The sequence below is a fragment of the Thunnus thynnus genome, chromosome 11, assembly GCF_963924715.1.
Source record: "Thunnus thynnus chromosome 11, fThuThy2.1, whole genome shotgun sequence".
In the NCBI taxonomy this organism is placed as follows: Eukaryota; Metazoa; Chordata; class Actinopteri; order Scombriformes; family Scombridae; genus Thunnus; species Thunnus thynnus.
Genome location: NC_089527.1, coordinates 27,204,851 through 27,228,340, shown reverse-complemented (window position 1 = coordinate 27,228,340; position 23,490 = coordinate 27,204,851). Strand labels below are relative to the sequence as shown.

At 39.5% G+C, this 23,490-nt stretch overlaps 1 protein-coding gene across 3 annotated transcripts in view; it reads left to right on the top strand.

The window, feature by feature from the left end:
- The window catches only part of raph1a (Ras association (RalGDS/AF-6) and pleckstrin homology domains 1a), a 69,295-nt gene that overhangs the window by 11,954 nt on the left and 33,851 nt on the right, over nucleotides 1-23,490 (top strand). For 2 of the 3 annotated variants that reach the window (XM_067604243.1, XM_067604241.1), the window contains exon 2: nucleotides 12,435-12,491. The exons of the other annotated variant lie outside the window; for it this stretch is intronic. The gene's annotated coding sequence lies outside the window, so the exon portion shown is untranslated. The remainder of the gene's footprint in view (nucleotides 1-12,434; nucleotides 12,492-23,490) is intronic. 3 annotated transcript variants of the gene reach the window in all.

The window sequence follows — 23,490 nt, the reverse complement described above, 5'->3', positions numbered from 1 at the left end:
TAAGTACGGTTTAGTGCATTGCTGCCTCCCACTGGTGTAGTTACATCATTGCCACTTTGGATCTGTGAGGGCTCTACCAGTCAGCACAGTGTGTTCAAAATTCATTCTGTAGGCCAAATTCATAGGGGTGTACTTTCTATACCATTTATACCCTCCATCCCTATTTCAGCTTCAGCTTTTTTACAGACGGTGTGATGTTTGCTTCCAGAATTTGCTGGTATTTAGTGGAATCCATTCTTCCCTCCACTTGTGCAATGTTTCCTGTTGCCACTGGCTGCAAAACAACCCCAAAGCTTGATAGATCCACCCCCATGCTTAATAGTTGGCAAGATGTTCTTTTCATGAAATGCTGCTCCTTTTTTTCTCTAAACATACCTTTGCTGATTGCTGCCAAGGAATTCTAGTTTAACTTCATCAGTCCACAGCGCTTGTTTCCAAAAAACATCAGGCTTCTGTAGATGTTCTGCTACTACGGAAGTTGGATTTTATGATGAGGACGCAGGTAAGGTTTTCTTCTACTGACACTTCTTTGAAGGTCTTGTTTGTGTAAGCATCGCTGCACAGTAGAATGGTGCACCACCACTCCTGCGTCTGCTAGTTTTTGAAGTCTAGTGGGGGTTTTGATTTGAAAGGACAGTGCTTTTGGTCTTCCAGATCATCTTGACCTTCACAGTTCCCCTAAACTGCCATCTCTTAATTACATTTCACACTGTGGAAACTGCAAGCTGACAGTGCTTTGCCACCTCCTTGTAGCCTTCCCCTGCATCACGGGCATCAATAACTTTCATTTTCAGAGTCTTACACAGCTGCTTAGAGGAAGGTTGCCGAGTGTCCACACAAGGTTTTAAGAGTCAGACAATTTGTAAAGCTTTGAAATTGGCACCAGCTGACATTTCCTAATGACAATTGTTGACATACCTCAGGCCTAATGAGCTGATTAAGTTCTGAGATCTTGTAGAAAGAATCTGATACTTTGGAACTCTTAGGGTGCCCAAACTTTTGCACATGCCACAACAATGTTTTTATTTATTTTTTTATTGCTGTTCACTTTATGACATAACAGTAACTGTGCATTAATGTTTGCTGAAAATATTTTTTCTATATCCTTGAGAGGCTGTGTTTACATATTTTCAATTAAAAAATTCACCAAAATATGTTGTTTGACAAGGGGTGCCCAAACCTTTGCATAGAACTGTATATAGTGGATAAATTTACACACAGAATTCAGACACTCCATTAAAAGCTTGAGAGTCTACAGCCATGATGCTCATATTGACGATGCTGATGTTAAAGGGGTTACTCCACCAATTTTACACATCAGTGTTATAGGAGTGCTATACTAAATTTACATATACATATACATACATATACAAACACTGAGCACATATTTGAAATCTAACTGGTTACGTTTTTCGCCTGAAAAACTTTAAGTGACACAATAACAGTTGTTGCACAAAAATTCTAAGAGTTATGAGCCTGGCTGAAATTCTCCATCATCACCACTGATTGATGCTAAATGCATTATGCTACACCCCAAGTTCACACAAGTATCCTTGGTAAAACAAGCAGAGCAAGTCATTTGGACCACACTTACCTAAATGGAGATTCTGAAGTGGCTACTTGAGCCGTGACTGATGGCATTTCACAAGTACACACATGGACACGGATTGAAAAAGGCCTGTGGACACAGCTAAACATATAATCCACTAGTAGCACAATTACAAATGGAAAGGGGTAAGTTAGCTGTTAGCATGTTAGCTTCACATTGTAGTACAAAGCAGTAAAACAAGTCACAGTAATTATACCTTAAGCTCTGCTACACAGCCTCTGTTGTGTGTCAGCAATATGTGATGGAGATGATGTTATTATGGTGTGTGTGAGTCGATTGACTTGAAAAAACTGTAAGCCTGTCTGCTTTCCATTGCTCACACTAAGTGAGAAAAGTACAGGCATTTAACCTGAGTGTGTGTGTGTAGCTTGACATGTGTGTTAATATAATGACTTGGAGCGCGCCTGGAACAGCTACTGTTTTTCTGTGAAAACACACGCACTCACACGTGACCCGGGTCCATACCAAACCACAGCTACCTCCCACGTCCAGACGGCTCTCTAGTGGAGCTGGAAAGTATGTGAGCCTTCTTTTTGTCTGCCGACTTTGTCTCAGTGGGAATCAAAACAGTGAAGATGAAGATTAATACTGTGAGGCTCTTGTGTACCGCCAAGCTGCACGACAGGATCAGCTGTGACATAGGTCAGAGTTCAAACTCACACCACTCATGGCAGTATCTGAACTAGAGCCCACTGAGAATTACTGTGCAAAATAAACTTTTTTATTTTGGAATATTCACTACACAGTATCTACGTAAGAGTTCAATGTGGTTGACTCTTGAATGGGAAGTTGCCAACTCAAATCCTCTAACTGGTTTGGAAAAATGTGGAGATGGAAAGTGAAGGAGGAATATGCTCGCCTACCTCAGAAATTACTGTGTAGGTGTCTTTCAGCAAGGAACAAATCTGCCCAAAACTCTCCGACTCCGTTAAAAACAGATGTATTTAACATTTCCTCCCTTTTTGGCAGCTTAGTGTGTGTTTCTTCCTGTGGTAAACTGGCCAATCGGATAGGGTTTATGATGTGACTCTATATCCAGATATTTCTAGCAACATAGTTGAGTAGGACTTTACTGTTCTCATTATATTGCAACTCATTTTAACAGCAAGCCAAACTCCGTCCAATAAATGCATAAGAGTCAGGGATCATCTTAGTTTTGCCTTTTGAATCATGAATCAAAAGTGAAACTGCAGAAGAACACAACAAAATACATAAGCAATTTAAATAGTGTTAGAGCTGGTGCAATGACAAGGTAGCTATGGCTTACTGCTACATACTACATGAATTTTAAATAAGCCAAAATGTCAGAAATGGCAAGCACGTGTTACATCTCAGCAATTACAGCATATATCTTACAAAGTTCACAAAAGCATCCTCCTCGCAAATATCACCAAATACAATTACAATATGAGGTTAAATAACACAGAAACTTTCAGATGATGCTTTCACAAGCTTAAAAAATAAGATGCATGTCTGCTTGAGGAGAAATGGCTGCTTTCAGGTCACATGAGAACTACTTTCTTTATAAACAGGTTATTTCCTGTTGTAACAAAACCACCACTAGGAGGTGCTAAAATAACTCAAAAGCCTGGGGAAGGACAAGGACCATGCTTATGTAGTAATATTTTTCTCTGGGTTTTGCTGTCTCTTTGACAGTTCAACTGATGGATATTGGAAGTTGCATGCAAGAATTATAATTTGTGTAATGATCAGAATTTGAATGTCTATTTCTTTTTTACTTTATGATTCAAACTAAAGCTGTGGGGATTGTTTTGCCCCAACTAATCAGTAGTGACTGATGTATCCGTCCTGTCAAGATCATGTTCAGCCAACACAGCCAATTGTGTTTGCTAGGAGCAGCTGATGTTTGTCATATCCATTGAAGACAAATGCCAAGTTATTTCTATAAGTCGACAACCTATATAGCTCTGTTAATTTCATGCACAATTGTGGCATTTTTCTGGATGTAGAACAGGAAAATAATGTCCCCTTTCCTCAGCTCCAAAATCAGAGATGTGAGCCGCAATTCGGAGGTCTGAAACCAGACTAGGTGACTGTAACTGTACATAGTTGGTTGGCCATTAATCTTAATGTTGGTGGCGCAGTCCACAGCTCCTCCTATCCACATGTCATGTGTTTGTGCACCAGACACTGATCTGTAAATGCTCCCAGTGTATATACCTGTATGTAGGGAAACAAATTGAAGTCAAAAAGCATTTGCCTAATGGGATGTACTGTAATCCTGTGTTAAGCAAGCTGTGATATACTTTCAATAGCTGGCCTATCAGCAGATATATTGGCACGTCTGGTGAGGTATGCATTGACTCTGATATATGGATAAATCCAAATTCATGCTGCAACAGGTTGGTAATCTCTTCTAAAGTTCAAGTGTTAGGGTAGGTCGAAAGTCCTTAGGGTGAGCTGGGCCTGGGACCGTCTTCACTGAGGACTTGTTAGAACTGGAGCTGGTCTGATGTTTTTTTGCTGAGTCAGATTCAGTCACTCATTCTGCTCTATGATTATCTCCATAACTCTATATAAGTGTGGATATGTGTGTCTGAGCAGGTTTTTCAGTAGTGAAGAGTAATTACTCGTCTATTTCTTCTCATCTTGTGCTATTTGCAGAGCTTAGAAAGTTACTTACTGAAAACTGCAGTATATGTGTTCCCTCCAAAGGGCCAAAAAGTAGACATAGGGTGTACAACACCACACATAAATAGTAAATAAAATACACACATACACCCACAAAACACACTAAATGCATTTTCTGTCATTATTGGTTCACTCTTTTCCTGTTTCTTTTTCATGTTGAAAGGTTCTCGTACCTACCACAGATGTTGTTTCTGGCAGGAACCAATTCAATCGTGGACAGACTGAAGTGGAAAGTTTTGCTTTTTTCATAATGTGAGACATTTGGTTTGGGTGTCACTGCGTGTGCCTTGAAGGAAAATTCTACTCTCAAACCACTGTCATGTACTGGGAGCTAAAATTGGTCTGTTTTTGGAGGTTTTTTGATGGGGGTGTTAAATGTCAGCAGTGTAGTGGGAGTTTAAACAAAGTATAGATATTCAGAGGGCCCGATTGATGGAGCAAAATACTAACACTACCATATTATACTGATTATTTTTTGGCTAGTATGATTGAGAAAAATGTATTATTTAGTATCAGTTATCGTCAGTTGTATTGTGTCCAAACTTTTTGGGCCAATTTTAAGTGAATTTTTCACATTTCTGCAGAATAAAATGTGAATCATGTTTCTATCAACTACCTTCATGCAGATATAAGATGGGATTTGTGTTTTCCCAGAAAAAGGGAAGTATTGATCTGATTTGTAACTCCTTTCTGTGAAAACAGTGCTGGTTGGCAGATTTTGTTACCTTTGGACAGAATGAGGTCAGCCATTTCTGCCTGTTTCCAGTCTTTACACTAAGCTAAGCTAAGCTAACTGGGTGCTGGCTGTTGCTTCTTACAGTATTTACCTACCTTATAGACTTGAGAGTGGTATCAATCTTCTCATCTAACTCTATACAAGACAAGGTGTATATCACAAAATGTCAATCTATTCCTTCATCATCACCAAGATGTTCCATATTATGGCTGCAACTAATGTTTATTTGATTAATCGATAATAAAGTCAAGTCGTTTGATCTATAAAATGTAAAAAAAAAATGGTGAAAAATGTCAAACCCTGTATCCCAAGGCCCACGGTGGCATCCTCAAATATCTTGTTTTGTCTACAATAGTTCACAACCTAAAGATATTTAGTTTACCATCACAGAAGACGCAAGAAACTAGAATATATTCACATTTGAGAAGCTGGATTCAGAATTTTGAAAAATTTCTTTTCTAAAAAATGATTCAAAATGATTAATAGATTATCAAAATAGTTGCCAATTAATTTAATAGTTAGCAACTAATCAATTAATCATTGCAGCTCTATTCTATATTAAGTGAAAGTTGCAACTCAGAGTCAAGCTTTTAGTGGAAAATATTCAACTTTGAGAAAATTTTCCCATTCACTTTAACAGTCAAAATCTTGTTACCAGAACTTAGTGGCACTTAACAGTTCAGGTTTGAATCTTAGCTGGCTAGCTAACAAGCTAACACAGACAGTCCAAGGCGGCTAGGTTAAACTTGGCCCTTCAGCTAGCTCACTTAACTGGTGGTTAACATAGAATTGATACTAAATATGGCCAGATTTTATGTTTTTGTCAGGTGTGGAGGAGTGTTTCTTCTGAATCTAATTACACAGTGATGTAGACTAAGGCTTATTTGAATGATTCTGAATATGATATGATCATCCAAGAGCAAACTGTTGGGTCTTTCTGTGCCTTTTGCACCAATGTGTGCAGTGGATATAGGATACACATTGAGATGCATTCAGCCTTGCCAGTCTAACTCTTTTTTTGCTCTTCTGCTCTTCAGCAGTAGTTTAACCCAGTAGTAGCTTAGTGACCTTGTGTTGAGTGTATGAGACAGTGCTCAATCTCTGTGTGTGTGTGTGTGTGTCAAAGCAGAAAAGCAGAGTGCTGTGATTCTTCCTGACAGTTCTGCAGTGCGACCGACTCCACTGCAGCAACTGTAAACCTGTGTGTGTGTGTGTGTGTGCGTGTGCCTCCATTTATGCTTGCAGTTGTGTCTGAATAACAATCATGAAGAGGCCTCTTAACACCAGTCTTGGTTTTGAGGGGTTGTGCGTGGGCTCACAGGCAGTTTATTTCTTATTGCAAGACTCAACAAGCATTTCACCATCAACAGCCAGTCACCATAATTCTGTGTGTACGTGCACACTGACGATGCCATTGACTCGGCCATATTGCTAGTTTGTTTTTTTGCTATGTATTTATTTGAATCTGAATTTATTTACTGCTTCCTTGTTGACCTATGGAGAAAGGAAAAAAATAATATGTACTATAACCCTAACTGAGGAAACATTGTGCACAGATTTAGTGTGGCAGCAGAAGTTCCAGTGGTCAGTCATGCCAGATGTAGAGGATATGTCATAACATCAGCCATCAACCAAGTTGCCTGCAGTGTGAACGCCCACTTACTTCCTGAAAAGCTGATGTTTTGGAGATGTTTTATATCCAGCAGTTACAAATCAAAATGTCATGTATCTAAATCTAGCTCAGTGTGGAGCAGGTCTCATTTCTCATTCATGCTTACTTAAGTGACATTTTCTGATTATTGACTTGAATTTCAATTTAAGAAGGAACTGCCAACAGAGCAGCTTCTATTCTATTCTATTCTATTCTATTCTATTCTATTCTATTTTTCTGCCCTCCAGTCCTGGCAGTATGTGCCCTATTTGAATTACAAAAAAAAAAAAAAACACAGGCTGCACATTTAACCTCAGGCAATGTGTGTGTGTCAGTTCAGTAGGCAATGTAGGAGAATGTACGGAGTAATGTGACCTGACGGCTGGCCTAGTCTAGGCAGGGTGGGTTGTTATATGTGTGTTAGCTGGTTACTAGGCAGACCTGTATAATATTCATAAGTTAGGGATTCATTCTCTTTGTATTTCAGCTGCAGGGCGTTGACACTGGCAGGACTGAAGGCTTGATTCCCACTGGACCTGTTAAATACTGGCAGCAAGAGGACATTTTGTAAAGCTTGCTTCAGTAACATCATCTTTACAGTATCAGGGATGCATTGAGGAGTTAAGTGGCACCAGATTTAAAATGTCGACCTGTCTCTGTATGTCTGCGGCCTTCAGTTGCTGGTAGACTAAACTGTCTGCTGTCAAGAGACAAGCTGTCCTAAATAGGTGTGTGTGTGTCGGGGGGAGTCTACCACCCCTGCGCTTTAAACTTCTCAGTTGCTAATATCACACACACACACACACACACACAGTGTCCATATCCTCTAGGCTCAAATGAACTCATATTTCCCAGTTATGTGGTGTTCAATGAACAGTCCCAGTATGAGCACCAGACTACAGAACGTGACAAGTTAACACGTGCAGTGGCTGGTATAGCTTCAGTATTCATATTTTAAAAATGCATTTATTGCTCTTTTTTTTCCTCAGTTTCCCAAATAGCTTTGGAGTTGGACACATAATCTCTATGTTTTTACTTCAGTGTTGAATAGTGATAAAAGTGATAAATTGTGTAAATGAACTGTAGGCCAGCAGAACCACTTGAATTTTTCTTTGCACAGTCTTAGTCTTGCACAGTTTTGCTTTCATATAGGCATATTACTTTCCTTATTACTCTGTGGTTAAATTGTGTTGCAAGTCGTGTCTGTTGTGGTCTGAATTTTTAAAAGGCAACCTTGGTTTTGGTTGGAACATGCTGCAGACTTTTGAAGTGTCTGCTTCCTTTTCCTGAGCTGAATCACTGCTGTTTTTACCCTCAAACCTTATTTTCGTAATCAATATCTTCCACTTCATCCGTCTTAATTAATCATCATCATGTCTAAAACATTTTCACATTTGAGACACTGGAACCATCAAAGATTTCATAATAACTGAAACGATTAATCAATTATCGAAATAGTTGGCATTTTCCTGTAGCTCGACTACTTGATTAATTAATCAATTGTTGCGGCTTTGCTCTATATACACCGTCTGACACTTAGTCGACTTCTTACTGACACATTACAGTCACATGGTAAAATGTTGCATAGCAGCACCAAACTATCAAAATAAACCATGAAATAAAATGTGACCCAGGTGGAGCCGGGGTGGAAACGAAGTGATCTGTGTTTGTGCTGCAATCAGGATTATTTTTCTTGATGTTATGAAGAATAAAAATGATTGACCAATGCATTACAAATGTTGTAACAATGTCTTTATTGTTTTGAAGTGGCCTTTGTCAATTAAATGTTTCCCAGTTTGCCAATTATTCTGATTTATTATGGAAACTAGCATCATGACATTATATACTCTATTAACTTTGTAGCCCTCTTAAATTACATTTCCAAGGTCTCATTATGAGTGAAATCATGGAGAGGTAAAGCTATTTTTTTCAGTCAGAGATTGTTACAGTCTCATTTTGGCAGGCCATGTTGTTTCATAATACCCTGTAATGCGGCCTGTTGGGTAACACAGGAGTCATCATTCTGCCGGGAAGGAGAGCCTCGGCATTACAGAGCCTCAAAAATACGTTACCAACATATTAGAAAAGTAAAGGTAGTGAAGAAAGTCCAATAAGATTTTAGTAATGTTATTTCCAACCATGACGATGACTATCTCAGAAATAAAATCCCGTTCCAAGTTTAGCCTGTGTTATCAAAACATGGCTGACTCTAAACTCATATTTGCTGTATTTAAGTTCACTCAGATTTACATGATGCAAGATAAGGTAAGCAGCAGTATTTACTTGGAGGTCACCATTTGAAACTAAAGATACAGTATAAGATTTCTCATTTTTGTCAGCTTTAGTTTCTTAACATTTATTCTGTGATTTATGGACAATAGAGCCCCTTTCACACGTGCACTACAACCCTGAAATTTTCTGGATATTACCCGAAGGAGCTGCATGTGTAAACACAAATGTCCCAATCAGTTGGACTGGACATTAAACAGACTTTACCTTGCCAACTCCCTAGTACAAAGTCCATGGAATGTCCACTTGAGCCCATGTGTGAATAGAGCAGCTCATTTTCCAGAGAATTCACAGCGAGCGAGTGGGCGCGTTGATGATGTGTGAAGCTAGTACTAATGGGAGAGAGGACCTCCTGTGATTTCTTGTAAAATAAAAGCTATTTTATTTCTGGTGAAAAGCTTAAAAATTCTGAATTACAACTGCAGCTTACTTTTTGCATCATGTCCTGCCTCCTGCACACTCTATCCAGGTGTGAAAGAGCAACTCTGGAAAATGTCCGGACCTGATTCTCCGGACATTGTCTGGAGTTCAAAATGACTTCTGAAACCTCAACTTATTCTGCAGCAAACATTGTTCAAACCCAAAGAACTTTCTTTTAAATTCTAATAGAGATCCCACAGTTTCCATAGACACCAAATATGTTACACTGTGTGTAAAATGATACACGTGACATTGAAAAGATTACCATTTGATTGAATGCTGCAGCCATAAAAACTATGACTATTTCACTCAGTGTAAACACAATTTAGCTTCAGTTTAAACATGCTGATAATAGAATATATGATACTGTCAGAGTGGAATAAAATGACTTTTTTTCCCAACCACAGGCACAAACAAGAATAGGAAAACTGCCTCTGTGCATGTGCTGATTATATTCTGCTGGAATTAGAACTTTTAAGAACATCATATTGATGATTTAGGCTTAATTTGGATAAATAGGATTCAGAGCTTAGTACACTCTAGCCTAGTATAATATATAATTCATATAATATAATAATATGTTCAGAGTTGAAATGATTAATGATCAACAATGGGTCAGTATTTGCTTCCAGCTGACATTTCCTACATATTATCTGAGATTTTACTGCTAAACCTTTAATATGTTTACAAAAGGGAACCACAGAAAACCCAGAAAGATATTTGCTTAAAAATCTGAATGAATGATATTCATGAAGAGAGACTAACGGCGAAAGAATGATATTTACAGTACTGTGATTAATCCACAATCAAAGACATTAAGCAAGAGACACCAAGCTCTTAATAGTTATTTACAGCGAGCAGATGGCCATGACCATGAGCTGTTTTGAAGCAGTGTTATTAGCTAATTCCTCCTAATACTTTCCTGTGAAGTAATCTGTTGCAACACAGCGGGATGAGGAACTAAACTTTTAAATGACACATCAGTTTGAAATTCCTGGACTGTGATGGAAATGTCAAGTTTTATGTCACAACCATATTTGTGTCGTTCTGGTCAGCTTCAAACTGAACTCAGAACTCAGCGGAAACTCTGCTTATTTCTGTTGTGTCCCTTCAGTCTCTCTCCTTTCCCATCTTGTATCTCTGGACGGTTATGAAGCAGAGCCCCGGGATACGTGTAAATTTACACGTATTGCGCGTTTTCTGCTCAATTTGAAACAAGTTGAGCGCCTATCCCGGGGCTCTACTTTTCCTTTACGTCAATTCATGCCGCCCCAGGCAAATTCACGTCTACTCATGTTTTACCATTGACTTTATATGCCCCTTGTGTTGTTACAACACATTGGACAACAGTCAATTTGCTCTTTGTCTAACAATATAACTGTCTTTTTACTCCCTTTTGGGCTTTAGGCTATAATTTGTGAAGCTAGTTTTCTTGTTACTGTACTAATTCTTTTTTTTTGCAATACCTTTTGTCTCACTCTTTTTAATGGTATCTCATCTTTTTCTCTGATTTGTAGTCACTATCATTGAATTTGTTGTGTTTTACCCAAATACTGTTTTCACAGTTGCTTCCAGTGAACCCTTCAACAGCCAACCCCTGTTTTTCAGTGGAAGTGTGCAGAACTGTGCACACGCGTAGTTACTGTAGGGCAGAATTCTTTTAATCCATGTACCTGTATGACCTTTTCATTACTTAGCAAAACCCTGCAGGCAGGCAGGCAAGCAAGCACACATTTGTTCTTAAATATTTTCTGCATCTGGATTAAGCCGCACACATCAGTGGGATAAATTCATTGTTAAAATTTGGTCATTTTCTGCGATACGCTGAAAATAACAAACCGTTAAATAATGCTAGCATCATCTTCTAAAACAGGAATGCAGTCATCTGTCCAGGTTCAGGATGTCGGTTCATCACTGGACGGTTGCTGGTTTACGTAGATGGTCTGGTTTACATGACTGGGGAGATCAAAGAGTTAATCTTCTTCAGCACGAGCAGTGCGCTGGTAGAGCGCAGATACTTTGTGTGTGTTTGTCCCAACAACAGTGTTCTTGTTGTTTCAGCCATCAGCTACTGATCATATGAGACCTGCTAATGATCTTATGCAAGCAGGGATTGGGGTGTGTGTGTATCTGGAACAGTGTAACTGTGCATGTGATGTGATGACATTTTTTTGTGTATTTGTATGCAACGGTTAGCTTGTACAAGGCCAACAGACACACATATGTATCCATGTGACAGATTAAATCAAGAGCGACGCAACTCCTGAAACACTCACCCAGATACACTCATATTTACCCTCCACACACACTTACTTCACTGCATGAATTGCGAAAAAAAAAAAAAAAAAGGTCAGAAGTGATCAGAGCATAATTGAATCTGTCTGGACGAGGTTTTGACATAATGAGGTCTGGCAATTCTGTGAAATGTCAGTGATTTCAGCTGAATCAGCAAATACAGGTGAAGAGAGTGACAGATGTATAGACACAGAGGCTGTGAAGGTAAGCAGTGGGTCGAGAGAGATAGAGACACACTGGGAGAGAGACTATAGCAGTGAATTTAAATGTTGTAGCCTGTCAGTTATTTATAGGTCACACACATCCAGACTGCTCAGCATGATAGAAACACACACGCTAGTGCCACCTGCTGATAGTACATTTGGTGTGTGTACAGCTGCTAGGTGTGTGTGTGTGTGTGTGTGTGTGTGTGTGTGTGTGTTTCTGTAGTTTAGCTTGTCATGGGTGTATTTTTTTGCCTTTTGATGGAGCTACCAGTTTCCCCCTGCTGTATGCAGTCTCTGTGCTAGACCATAAAGATGGAACTTACATTCTCATTTGACTCTATAGGTGAAACAGCAAACATGGCATTCCCCAAAATTACATGTTTTCAAAAAACTATGGCTACCAAAACAATCACTAAATAGTTAAACATCAGCCTTTTATAAACCCAACGTCAGAGGGCTAGTGTGGTTTTCACATAGCGCTGTTAGCAGGAAAGAAGGCCGTGCCTCTGCTTCTCCATCCGTCCAAAGGAAATGTGATCATGTACAATAATACATTTTCTCTCGCTGTGTCTGCAGGGTGAGTGAAATAATCCACTCTGTGCTGTGTTGTGGCTGAACAGCAGCAGACCAAAGGTAAACGGCATTAAAACACTCTTATCACTTTGTATCACTCCGTCACTTGTGGAAACTTCTGCTCTGTGTTTGTGTGTGCTGGTCTGTGCTTGATTGTTTGATAGCGTTCAGCTGACAGAGTTATGTAATCTAGACATGCCCAGATATCGCACAGCAGCTTTTATGTCACATACACTGTTTGGTCTGGGTTTTATGCTATTATAATTCTGTATGTCTGTTATTCTGTTAGAGTCTGTAAATATCAAACCAGTTGTAAAAAATGTCAGGCCAGCATTCAACTGATGGTTTAAAGCTATGTGGAGTTGTCCAAAATAAATGTTCTTACACTGACTGTATGGCCAGGCATTTATCCCACATTCACATCAGATATCACTATTAATAATACCCAGCCTCAAATATGAGCTTCTGTACTCTTAATGCTTGTGTCTCATCCCTATTGAGCTCTGTGGAAAACTAAATGTCTCTGTGGCAAAAGGTTCCAACGTTTAGCCACAGTTAGCCGAGTGCCTGTGTTATAAATGTGGTCAGTGCAAACGAATTCTTGGATACTTGACAGAAGTCATGTCAGGAGTTTGGTATAAATAGTGGAAAGTAACATGATTTTGTGTGTTGGGTTTTTCTTTTTTAAGAGTTATGTTTCTCTTCTGTCTCAAACAAAGAAATGTTCGCATTAAATGTGGTTACCAAATATAAAAATAACACCCATGTGAAAGAAATTCAGTTTATTATTATATAAGACAAAGAAAAGCTGGAACTAGGTAATGTTTGGCAATTACATAGACACATAATTTTCTGTGGATTAACTAATCAATTAAACTGTTTCAAGTCTACTATTGTTTGCCTAATGCAAGCTAGAATGTGCTGCTTTTGTCTTTCTGTATGTTTAAACTTTAGTTGTTAGATCCAATTTTCAGTTAGTTAAAGGTGTCCTGTGGAGTTTCTGACCTCTAGTAGCACTATGGAGCAGTTTTATTATTAATGGGCTAAGTTTTGTTTGTCTCATGCTCATGCACGAGGATAACGCGGTACACAGTCCTGCCAGTAGTGTCAAAGTATTCCAGTGATCGGTGGTCGTAATGCATCAAGAAATGCAGAAATACGCCAGCAAAGGCAGGGAAGAAGATGTAAACTATTCAGGATTTTATATACTTTAAAAATCAGCTTTGCAAATGTTTTATGAGGAGGGAAATTTATTCAACACATTTATTACACAGAATTCATTTCTGGTGAGCAATACTCAGTATAACCATAACTTTTGTTTGTTTACAAGAAAACTCCACAGGGCCCCTTTAATATTAATGAATTCATCGCTTGACCTGGATTTTCTTTTCCTTATTCTGCTGCTGCATCATTAACTCCAACATGATTCCTAACACGTACGCTTAAACGTAAGGCAACAAAAAATTCTTATTATTATAGCACCGGCTACAGCTTCAGAACCAGTGCAATAATTTACTGACTATTGACACGGAATGGGATTCCATGCCAGTAGTTCACAGGCTGTTGGTCTGGACTGGTTTTTCGTGCCGTTTGTTTGTTCTATTGTTATGGACTGGGTTTCTGGAATTTATTGCTGGACCTCTTGTAGACCAAAACTGAACATTTTTACCGTCACGTCAGGCATTTTAGTGCTGTTGAATGGGACAATTTTACCACATTTTACTGTTTATCCAAACCATGATCTTTCCCTAACCCTTAACAAGTGGTTTTTGTGCCTAAACCTAACCATTTTAATCCGCACCATGGGAAGCATGGATTTGATCAGGTGATCTTGTGCAATCAATGCACCAATGCGCATGCGTAATAATTCTGTACTAACTATAAACAGACTATTGACACGGAGGAATCCGTACCAATAGCCACTACCTTTTACTATTTCAAAGGTCAAGAAGAAAATTTATGTTTAATAAAAATCTTTTGTTTTGATCTTTTTTTTTTTCATCCAAATTTACTGCTGCACAGTTTGAACTCTAATGTTGTACATTGGACTGTTCACAAAGCCCTGAAACACAACATTAACCTCCAACTTCCACCAGTCTTTACTGAGGCCTTCCCTGGGTGACAAAGTAGCGGAGTAACATGTACATAAATGTTTATGTGGAGAGAGAGAAGGTTTAGAGGTGGTTTGGGAATGCTTAGTTTGGGAATGTTGGCTTTTCTGTGAAGATCATAAACTAAAGGGGGGTGTGTGTGTGTGTGTGTGTAGGATGCTGCCCTGTTATCATTCAGTTTTAGAGTGAGTTTAGTTGCATACACAGCTGCTCCGTTTGTGGAGTGGTGTGTGTGTATACGCATAAATATACTCACACTATATATACATACAGTGTGTGGTTGTGGGCGGTTGTAAAGGAGTGGTTCATGTTTCTCATTCATTTATTATAAGGAACTTCATGGGTTTGGCAAGGTAAAAATATATAATGTCTAATCAGGATAAAACAGGATGTGAGTGAAGCTGAGGGCATTAGTGGAGCAGCACAGCAGGTCTCATACTGTAGGCTACATATAAACACTGGGCTTGACTGATAAAGGTTTTTAAGAAAGATATTCATGGTAGTATTTTCTAGGAATTGTAATTGGTGAAATATATAATCATATAATATATCAAATATAAGCAGTGGGTGAAATATCAAGAACTATAGGGTGGATTGCTGTGAAAGTTAGTACAGCCATCGTCCCTAGAACATGAAGATAAGGGCATGTTTTTCCTCCAGTGCCAATAGAAAGTCATAAATACCATGAAACTGAGGAAGTACTTCTGTTTTTTTTTAGAGGAAGGGTCTGATGTGTTTTGGCCATTCTTCTACCAGAAGCATCACAGCAAAAGTAATCCACAATAGGTTGTGAGTACTTCCAGGGCTTGTTGGTGAGAGTTGTAACCCAGGATCATGGTAGCACTAGTCACAATCATGTCAAACTCTCAGAGATGGCTAATTTGGCAACTCTCTGTTAGTAAGCGTGTTCACTCTGTTGATTATGGGACAATAAGAGTTTGTTCAAGAGACACGTTTTTACAGTCGACACCTGGTGCATATCTATAACCATGCCTCTTTTGTGGAGGTGTTTATACTGGAGGACAGTTACGCAGAAGTAGATGGTCCAACACATCAAATAAGCTACTATAGATTCCTCCATTTTGGACTGTCTGACTCTGTTCCCTCAAAGGTCAGCACTGTCAAGACATTTGTTATTGGTCAGTATCGCAAATTCCCATGTCAAAAATCACCAAAGTTGATTGCAGATGATTTATTCAGGTTTATTTCAGTCCTGCGAGTAAATCCACTGATGGCAGCAATTCTATTGAAATGAAATGATCTTGCCGCAAAATATTTATGACTGTCATGTAAATCTGATTTCACATTTTTGGCTCCACTGGTGGTAAGGATCTAAAAATGGAAAAGTTGTGCCTCTTCTTTCCATCCATCATGTGGGGCTGCACTTATAGCTCTAGTTACATATAGTGTAACCTCAACTTGCCAGCCTAGTTGAGGAAAATATTTTGATATTTTGGGCCGCTTGTGCAAATTGGCAACAAAGATGACTCTGCCACACCGTATCCATCTCTCTTAATATGTTCATGGTAAATCCCTTCAGTTGTACAGTAGAATTAACTTCCTGCTGCCTGCTTTGTTTGTTTCTTTTGAAGCAAAAATAGAACCCAGTGTTCATTTGTTCTGTCTCTAAATCTGGCACACACTAGTGTGAGCGTGTGTGCGTGTATTAGTGTCTCAGTATCATGTTACACGGCAGCAGCTGAGTACCTCTGGGATCTGCTGGGGCCTTGGGGCTCAAATACACAGACACAATGGGATGTAATTTGGGCCACATCACATGCATACATTCACATATGTATCTCTTTTCTCATAAAAGTACATGTGCGTACGCATGTGTTCTTGTGATTCACACAGTGCTCTTACCTTTGGCGATGTACAACAAAATAAACAGACGTCTCTTTGACGCGGCCCTTATGACTCCTCATACACACAAAAAATCCAGACCTGTCCCAACAAATGACGAAAATGTCGAACACTATAAACAACTGGGGATAACTACCTCTGTAGCCTTACTTTGTATATGTACCTGTCTGCAATGTAATCCCATGGCTGTGTGTATTAATTCAGTAGGTTCAGTTGTACCTCACTGTAGCTATGGAAGTTGGAAAACAGAGATACACACTGACGCGCAGGCTGCGAGTTCAGAACATAATGTGGTGTAGGTCAGGTAGGCAGGTAACATTAATATGAAGCACTTCACAGTACCTAGCACAGTACAGTCAGAGTAAAATACAGCCCAGTGTAGCTGAGCAAAGTAAAGTAAGAGCACTCAGTCCGTCTCTCTACCTCCCACTCATTTTCTCTGTATTACTCTCCCCTTCCTTGTATTGAGAGACAGAGGCAGATGTCGATACGAAGCAGGGAAACAAGAAGGAGATGATGTAATCCCTCCTGTAGGTCTCAAGGGAAGTGATATCATTGTTGCTTGGTCAGCAGGCGGCTCCTCTCTCGTCCTCTGCTTCCTCTGCGCTCTCGGTCCATTCTTCTTCCTGTGTGACACAAGCAACACATTTCTTTTCACTTACACCGCAGTTACGCCTCAGTCATGAATTACCTTAAGAATCATAGTGACTATATTCATACAACACTCATAAATGACAAAATGTCTGTAAAAGACACGTTTTTTCTGCAACACACCCATGGACGGCAAAGTATAGTTTGTTTGTCGGTCTGTCCACCACTTTGGTTCAGACTGAAATATCTCAAAAACTATTGGAAGGATTCCCTTGAAATTTGGTACACAAATTCTTACAACCATCAGGATGAATTCTAATAACGTCGGTGATACATGAACTGTTCATGTATGACAAAAATTCTAATCAGGTTTTCAGTATTGGTGCGTTTGCACTGGGAAAGTGACAAAATGAAGTATACACAAAACAGATGGTATGCATACTGAAAAGAAGGGGTGCAATTATATGCACATCATGCAGGTGCAGGGCTATTAAAAGAGTATGTATACCCAGCAGTGAAAGCAATGCATGACTGTGTGGGCTATGTGCTGTGGAGGTGTTTAAGGTGCAAACCACAAGCACACGGGCCAGCTTTTATATCGTGGAGGGCCTAGGTGAACCACGTGAACTGACGACCCTCCACTGTCAGCCAACTGCCTGCAAATGTGTGATTGTTTTTGCACAGGGCACTTGTAGTATAAAATGATGTAGTATGTTGACTTGGTGTATGCTAAGTGCAAAAAACAATATACTGTGAGTATTAGTATATAGTACATACTGTGTACATTTAATATGTAATGTAGAGTTGGGACACATAGTCTTGTTTCTGCCTCCTCTGCTGCTATCCGGTGTGACTGACTGTTGGGCTGGCAGAGCTGTCAGGAGCCAGGCTGGAAGGATCAGCAGAGTATCGGCATTTACTGACCTAGGGTCATGACTGACACTTTGAAAGTGTGATAATCCATGACACTCTGTTTGTCACAGATGATTCTATGAGACACCAGCAGAGACACTAACAAGAAGTAAAACACAGAACTGACAAGTACTTACGGGGTTTAAAGGACATTTGGACAAATTTGATGCAAAGTTGGGTGCGGCTCCTGATGATGCGTTTAAGGGCTGCAACTAATGATTATTTTCATTATCGATTAATCTGTCGATTAGTTTCTTGATTAATCGACTAGTCAATTGGTCTATAAAATGTGCAAGAACTTTTTATCATTTAGTTTACTATCATAGAAAACGAAATAAACCAGAGAATATTCACATTAAGAAGCTGGAATCAGAAAAACAAATCTTAAAAAATGACACAAAATGATGAATTGATTATCAGAATAGTTGGCGATTCATTTTCTGTGCATTTAACTGTAGTGTAATTGGGTGTAAATGCCATAAATAAGGTAGTATTTCGCCTAATTCTATTAGTCTGTAATGTAAAAAGTCTGTAAATGTATTTTTTTTCATTACACTGCTATCCAAAAAACCTAACTGTGCAACGAAAACAGTCTTTGTCCAAAGTCTTGAACAAAATTCATAAACAGGTGTCACCTCAAGGACAGAGTTTGTGTTGTCTTTGTACTGCATTGCAATATTGCAATATATTATAAACTGTTTTTCAAGATTTACTGAAAATTACTTTATTTGCTCCTCACAGTATTTTTAAAGTGTGGGTAGTGTTGTTCTTGTTCTCTGAAATCTGGTTCTGGAAATCCATTCTGTGTTTTCCAGTTTGTTTCTACACATTGGCTGATTTCCAGACTGGAACACAAGGTCCAAGCAGATAGATCACCTTAATATGCATGTCTCCTGTATGAAAGAGAGACCAGCAAGCATTAAACAGTTTCACTGCAGAATCACCGTCTGACTTGGCAGCCCCTTCAGGCCTCACACACACACACACACACACAGGCTCGCTCCTGTAATTGATGTCACAGTGTGAATTCTCAGATTAATTATGTACCCTGGCAAGACACAAACACACACACAAACACACATACACACACACACACAAACTGGCACTGTGTGTGGTTTATTTACAGCGTCTAGTTGAGCGTGAAAGAAGACATTAAAACTCAATGTCTGTGTGGAAATAGAATCAAACATGTTCAAGTGAAACAATTATGTCACTAACTTTTGTCATTATGCCGGGTATATAAAAAAAATAAAAATAAAAGAGTAACAAGATTATATAATCAAAATTACAATGTACATGTAAACATATCAACTAACTGTCTGGATTCACTCATTGCTTCGTTTCTCTCTGGATGTGATTTATAGCTTCGCTCCACAAAACCCAACAACCAGGCTTAAAAATACCATGCTCTGTGTGTGTGTGTGTGTGTGTGTGTGTGTGTGTGTGTGTGTGTGTGTGTGTGTGTGTGTGTGTGTGTGTGATGGCCTGATATAGAGCCGTGGGAACAGGCCACATTGAAAGCAGTTGAAGGGAGCTTTTTCTGCTGTTGTTTTGTTATGGCAGCAGACCAGTTGAGGCTCTGTGTAGTGGTGTGGGAAACTGGGAGATGTCCTGTACAGATGCAGTGTGACGCTCAAAGGCACTAAAGCAGCAGATGTTGATGGAGTCAGGAGAGAGGCGCGCTTCACATAGAAGAGATTTGAGACTGTAGTTTTCTTTTAAGTCTGTTTTTCTCCTCTCCTCTTTTATCCTTAGAGTCTTATGTCTCAGCTAAACACGGGGAACCTGGATAGATCCTGTATTTCCCCCCCGAAAAATACTCCAGTGTAATATTGTATTAGCAGTCGGTCTGCTCTCTGCCAGATAAACAGCTGTCTTAACTTCCATATTTAACTCTGTGTGAGGGGTCAAACATGAGAGGTCAGGGTTTGGAGGTTTGGGTCACTTCCTCTCTGTGGTAGCTTGCAGTGTGTAACAAATGGTTGCAGGAAGCACTGTTTGTGCCTGCTGGAAGCCTTTTGAAAGCTTATTTTAAACTTTCTCTCTTTAAACCATGTGTGCTGTCATGACAGGCCGAGAGAGCTGTGTGTTATGTGCATTGTGCTATAGCGCCGTCCAGCCTGATAAAAACAGAATCAAGTGGTTACACGTTTGACTAAATTAGAACTTTTAGATATATTTCCAGATAGAGAATAAGAGGGATGGAAAAGGACAGATGAAGGAGAGGATAAGAGGGAGTTGGAGTTAATGGAAAAAGGAGGAAATAAATGAAGAAAAGGAGAGCAGGAAGAAAAAGGGAGGGAAAAACATTAATAGACGGTAAGGAGGGAGAGAAGTGAAGGGAAAGATGAAAATGAAGAAACAGAAGGAGTAGGAGGAATGAAGGATGGGAGGATGATTGCATGGTTTCAGTCAGTCAGACAGGAGGAGTGTGGCTGCTGCAGCAAAGTAATTACTGTTTACTTTGGACACACACACACGCACAGCACTTATAGCCCATCACTACGACTTGCTGTCTCAGCTCTGTTTGACAGGGAACAGAGATTGACAGAACTGTTTTTAACTCTTTCGGGTGGTTCATTCAACAGCAGTCTGACACGTGAGAGTGAAGAAACTGCAGCTGAACAGCAACCAGTATAATACAGAGATGTGTCCATGTTTACCTTTTGTTTTATTCTCTTTTGGTTAGGTTTTCTGACAGAAAATGTATCCAAATTCAACAGTGCTTTGCTACCAACATCAGGACTACATCATCATGTGATGATGGCATCTACAAAAAATAAATTAGTTATCTGCAGCAAATTCAAGTCTCTCTAAAACTCAGTTTTCATAGTATACTAAAATAAATTTGAACCTGAAAGGCACAGTTGGGAAATCAAAACAGTAAACTTATGATAGGTGTTAGGAAATGGTCAGTTGTAATGTAAAAATTTCAGCTAATTGACTGAACCATGCAAACCTGGCAGTGTGGTCTTTTAAAGGGGGCATATAATGCTCATTTCCAGGTCAATTTTTTTATTCTGGGGCTCTACTGGAATATCTTTGCATGATTTACAATTCAAAAAACTCCATATTTATTTTATACTGGCTCCTTATGCAGCCACTCAGTTCAGCCTCTGTCTAAAACAGGCTGTTTTAGCTCTCTTTTAGGGCCACCTCCAGAGGAGCCCGCTCTGTTCTGATTGGTCAGCTTCCAGTAGCTGCGTCACAGCCAACTCCCAGCCTCTTGGGAGGCCACGTCAATAAACTATGAAACAAACAAACAATAGTAGTATAATTTCACCGCTTTTTCTCATTCTTTATTTGAAATAGCAACTTCTCAAATACATCCGTACATGCTCAAGCCAAAATCCAATCTGAAATATAGAGTGGACAACGCCAAGAACACGTGGAAAAACCTTAGCAACAACCCCTTAACAAACAAGGACACGGAACAAATGGCCGTTTATGGGCATATGCGAAAAGCTGACGTCAGCTGATGTGCAAAAAACATTGCAAACGAAGCGTTCAGAGCACGTTGAAGGCTGGGCTTTTGACTTGCAGGGAACATTTCTACGTACATTAACCTCAAGTTTTGGAACTTAGACGACGTTTAACATAGACATCCAACATCATAACAGTATATAAATAACAGAAAACCAGAAAAAGTATAGTGTGTCCCCTTTGAATCCAAAGATGCCCATTCAATACATTGTACAGTATGTCCTTATGGAAATAGTTCCTCCCTGTTGGCTTTTCGACTTTTCCTACATCTCCAAGAATGCCACACGCGCCTACATTCCATTGGCTTCCTCGGGCTTCATCTGAGGTTTATTAAAATATGACAGATCGTGGTACAGTGTTTTCTATGATTGTACAGAGGGATGATAAATTGTAAGAATTATCACCCAGCCCTATGCACGCATACGCATGGTGGAGCTGAAATATTAATGGCACACTTTATCAGTTTATGTGATTGGAAGAAGATTTGTGTGGTGCAGTTTTTGGCGGTCAGAGCATCCATGATTTCTCTTGGTCTATCCAAGGAGCAGGCAGACTTCAGATACAATATGATGTGAATTTTCTTCTGGTTCAAATTGTGCCTGCGAAGAAAAAAGGTTAATTTGTTGGCCTGTATTTAACCCTCGCCAGCGTGGAAATAGCAGATTGTTGTACAAGAGCGCAGCTGTGAGAGTTTTCACAACGCTCCTCTAGTCCCTCAACAGTCCCCAAACCGCATACACACACACACACACACATAGTCGCCCTATCCTCTAGTCTAAATGACAGACTTTGCTAACCACAGGGATCTAATTGTAGCGCCGCTCCTTGGTGTGTGTCAATGTGTGTGTGTGGTGTGTTTTTCGGTGTGTTTGTATGTGGGTCTGTGAGATTGTGCTCTCTAATCTTGTGTGTGTGTGTGTGTTTGTGTGTGTGTGTGTTGGTTAGCTGTCTATCCCCAGAGAGGGAGAGAGGGGCGAAGACAAAGCGGCTTACCCAGGAATAGTACTCTCTGCCCTGGGCGATACTCTGGGGTCACCTAGGCGGAGATCTGGAGGAGAGGGATGAGGAGGAGGTCAGAAGAGAAGGGAAGGCAGACTGAGGAGAAGAGCAGAAACACCTAGTGTGAGTGTGAGAGATAAAAGAAGGGACTGAGAGAAGGAAAAGAAAACTGGTGACACTGTAAAAAGTGATGATGATGGTATTGATTAAAGAGTGCGGAGGTTAAAAAAAGGACTAAATTAGACCGCAACAACGCTCTATTTTGCAAACTGATATCGAGAGCAGAAAAAAGAGGGATTTTGAGAAATACTCTTTAAATGTTGTTTGACATATTTGTCAGAAACCAATAGATAGCAGAAGAGTTAGAACACACACAGAATGAGTCGGAAAATGTTTGTTTTAATTTCAGTTTCTTTAACTTTACATTTAAGTTCAGTTGTGTCCAATATCTTTAGTTTTACTTTTACGCTCAATCAGTCATTTTAAATATTGATATTACCGAGTCAATAGATCGGTAGTTAGGCCTACCCTAAGATTTTAATGAATTATTTGAAAGCTTACTACATCATACATGGGCTACAAAGGAGTCTGCTACTGGTTGTCAACACAGCGAAGAACATCCAACAGCTGGTGTGTGTGTGTGTGTGTGTGTGTGTGTGTGTGTGTGTGTGTGTGTGTGTGTGTGTGTGTGCGTGTACATGTGCGTGTGTGCAACGTGGTGAAGGCTAGTTATTGGCGTCATTAATCACAGTAATACTCCCTTCAAAATGTGTTGACTTGTTCTCAGCATGGTTACATAACAGTTTACAGTTTATAAACAGTTTATACCCCCCGCCAACACACACATACACTTTCTTAATCTTTCATAACCTTAAACCTCATAACCTCTCTCTAAACTTCTGAAATGCCTTGTCATGCTTCTTTGTATTATTTTATTATAAATCAAGTGTATGATTATTATTATCGTTTTTAGACTGTGGAACAGACTGCTCTGTCTTCCAGAAAATAGAGAGTCAAAGGGTCGAGAAGTCAAACAGATTTTTAGCCCCTTTAAACAGGATTTATAATGACATTGCTATGTGTTATAGTTAGAACTTTGA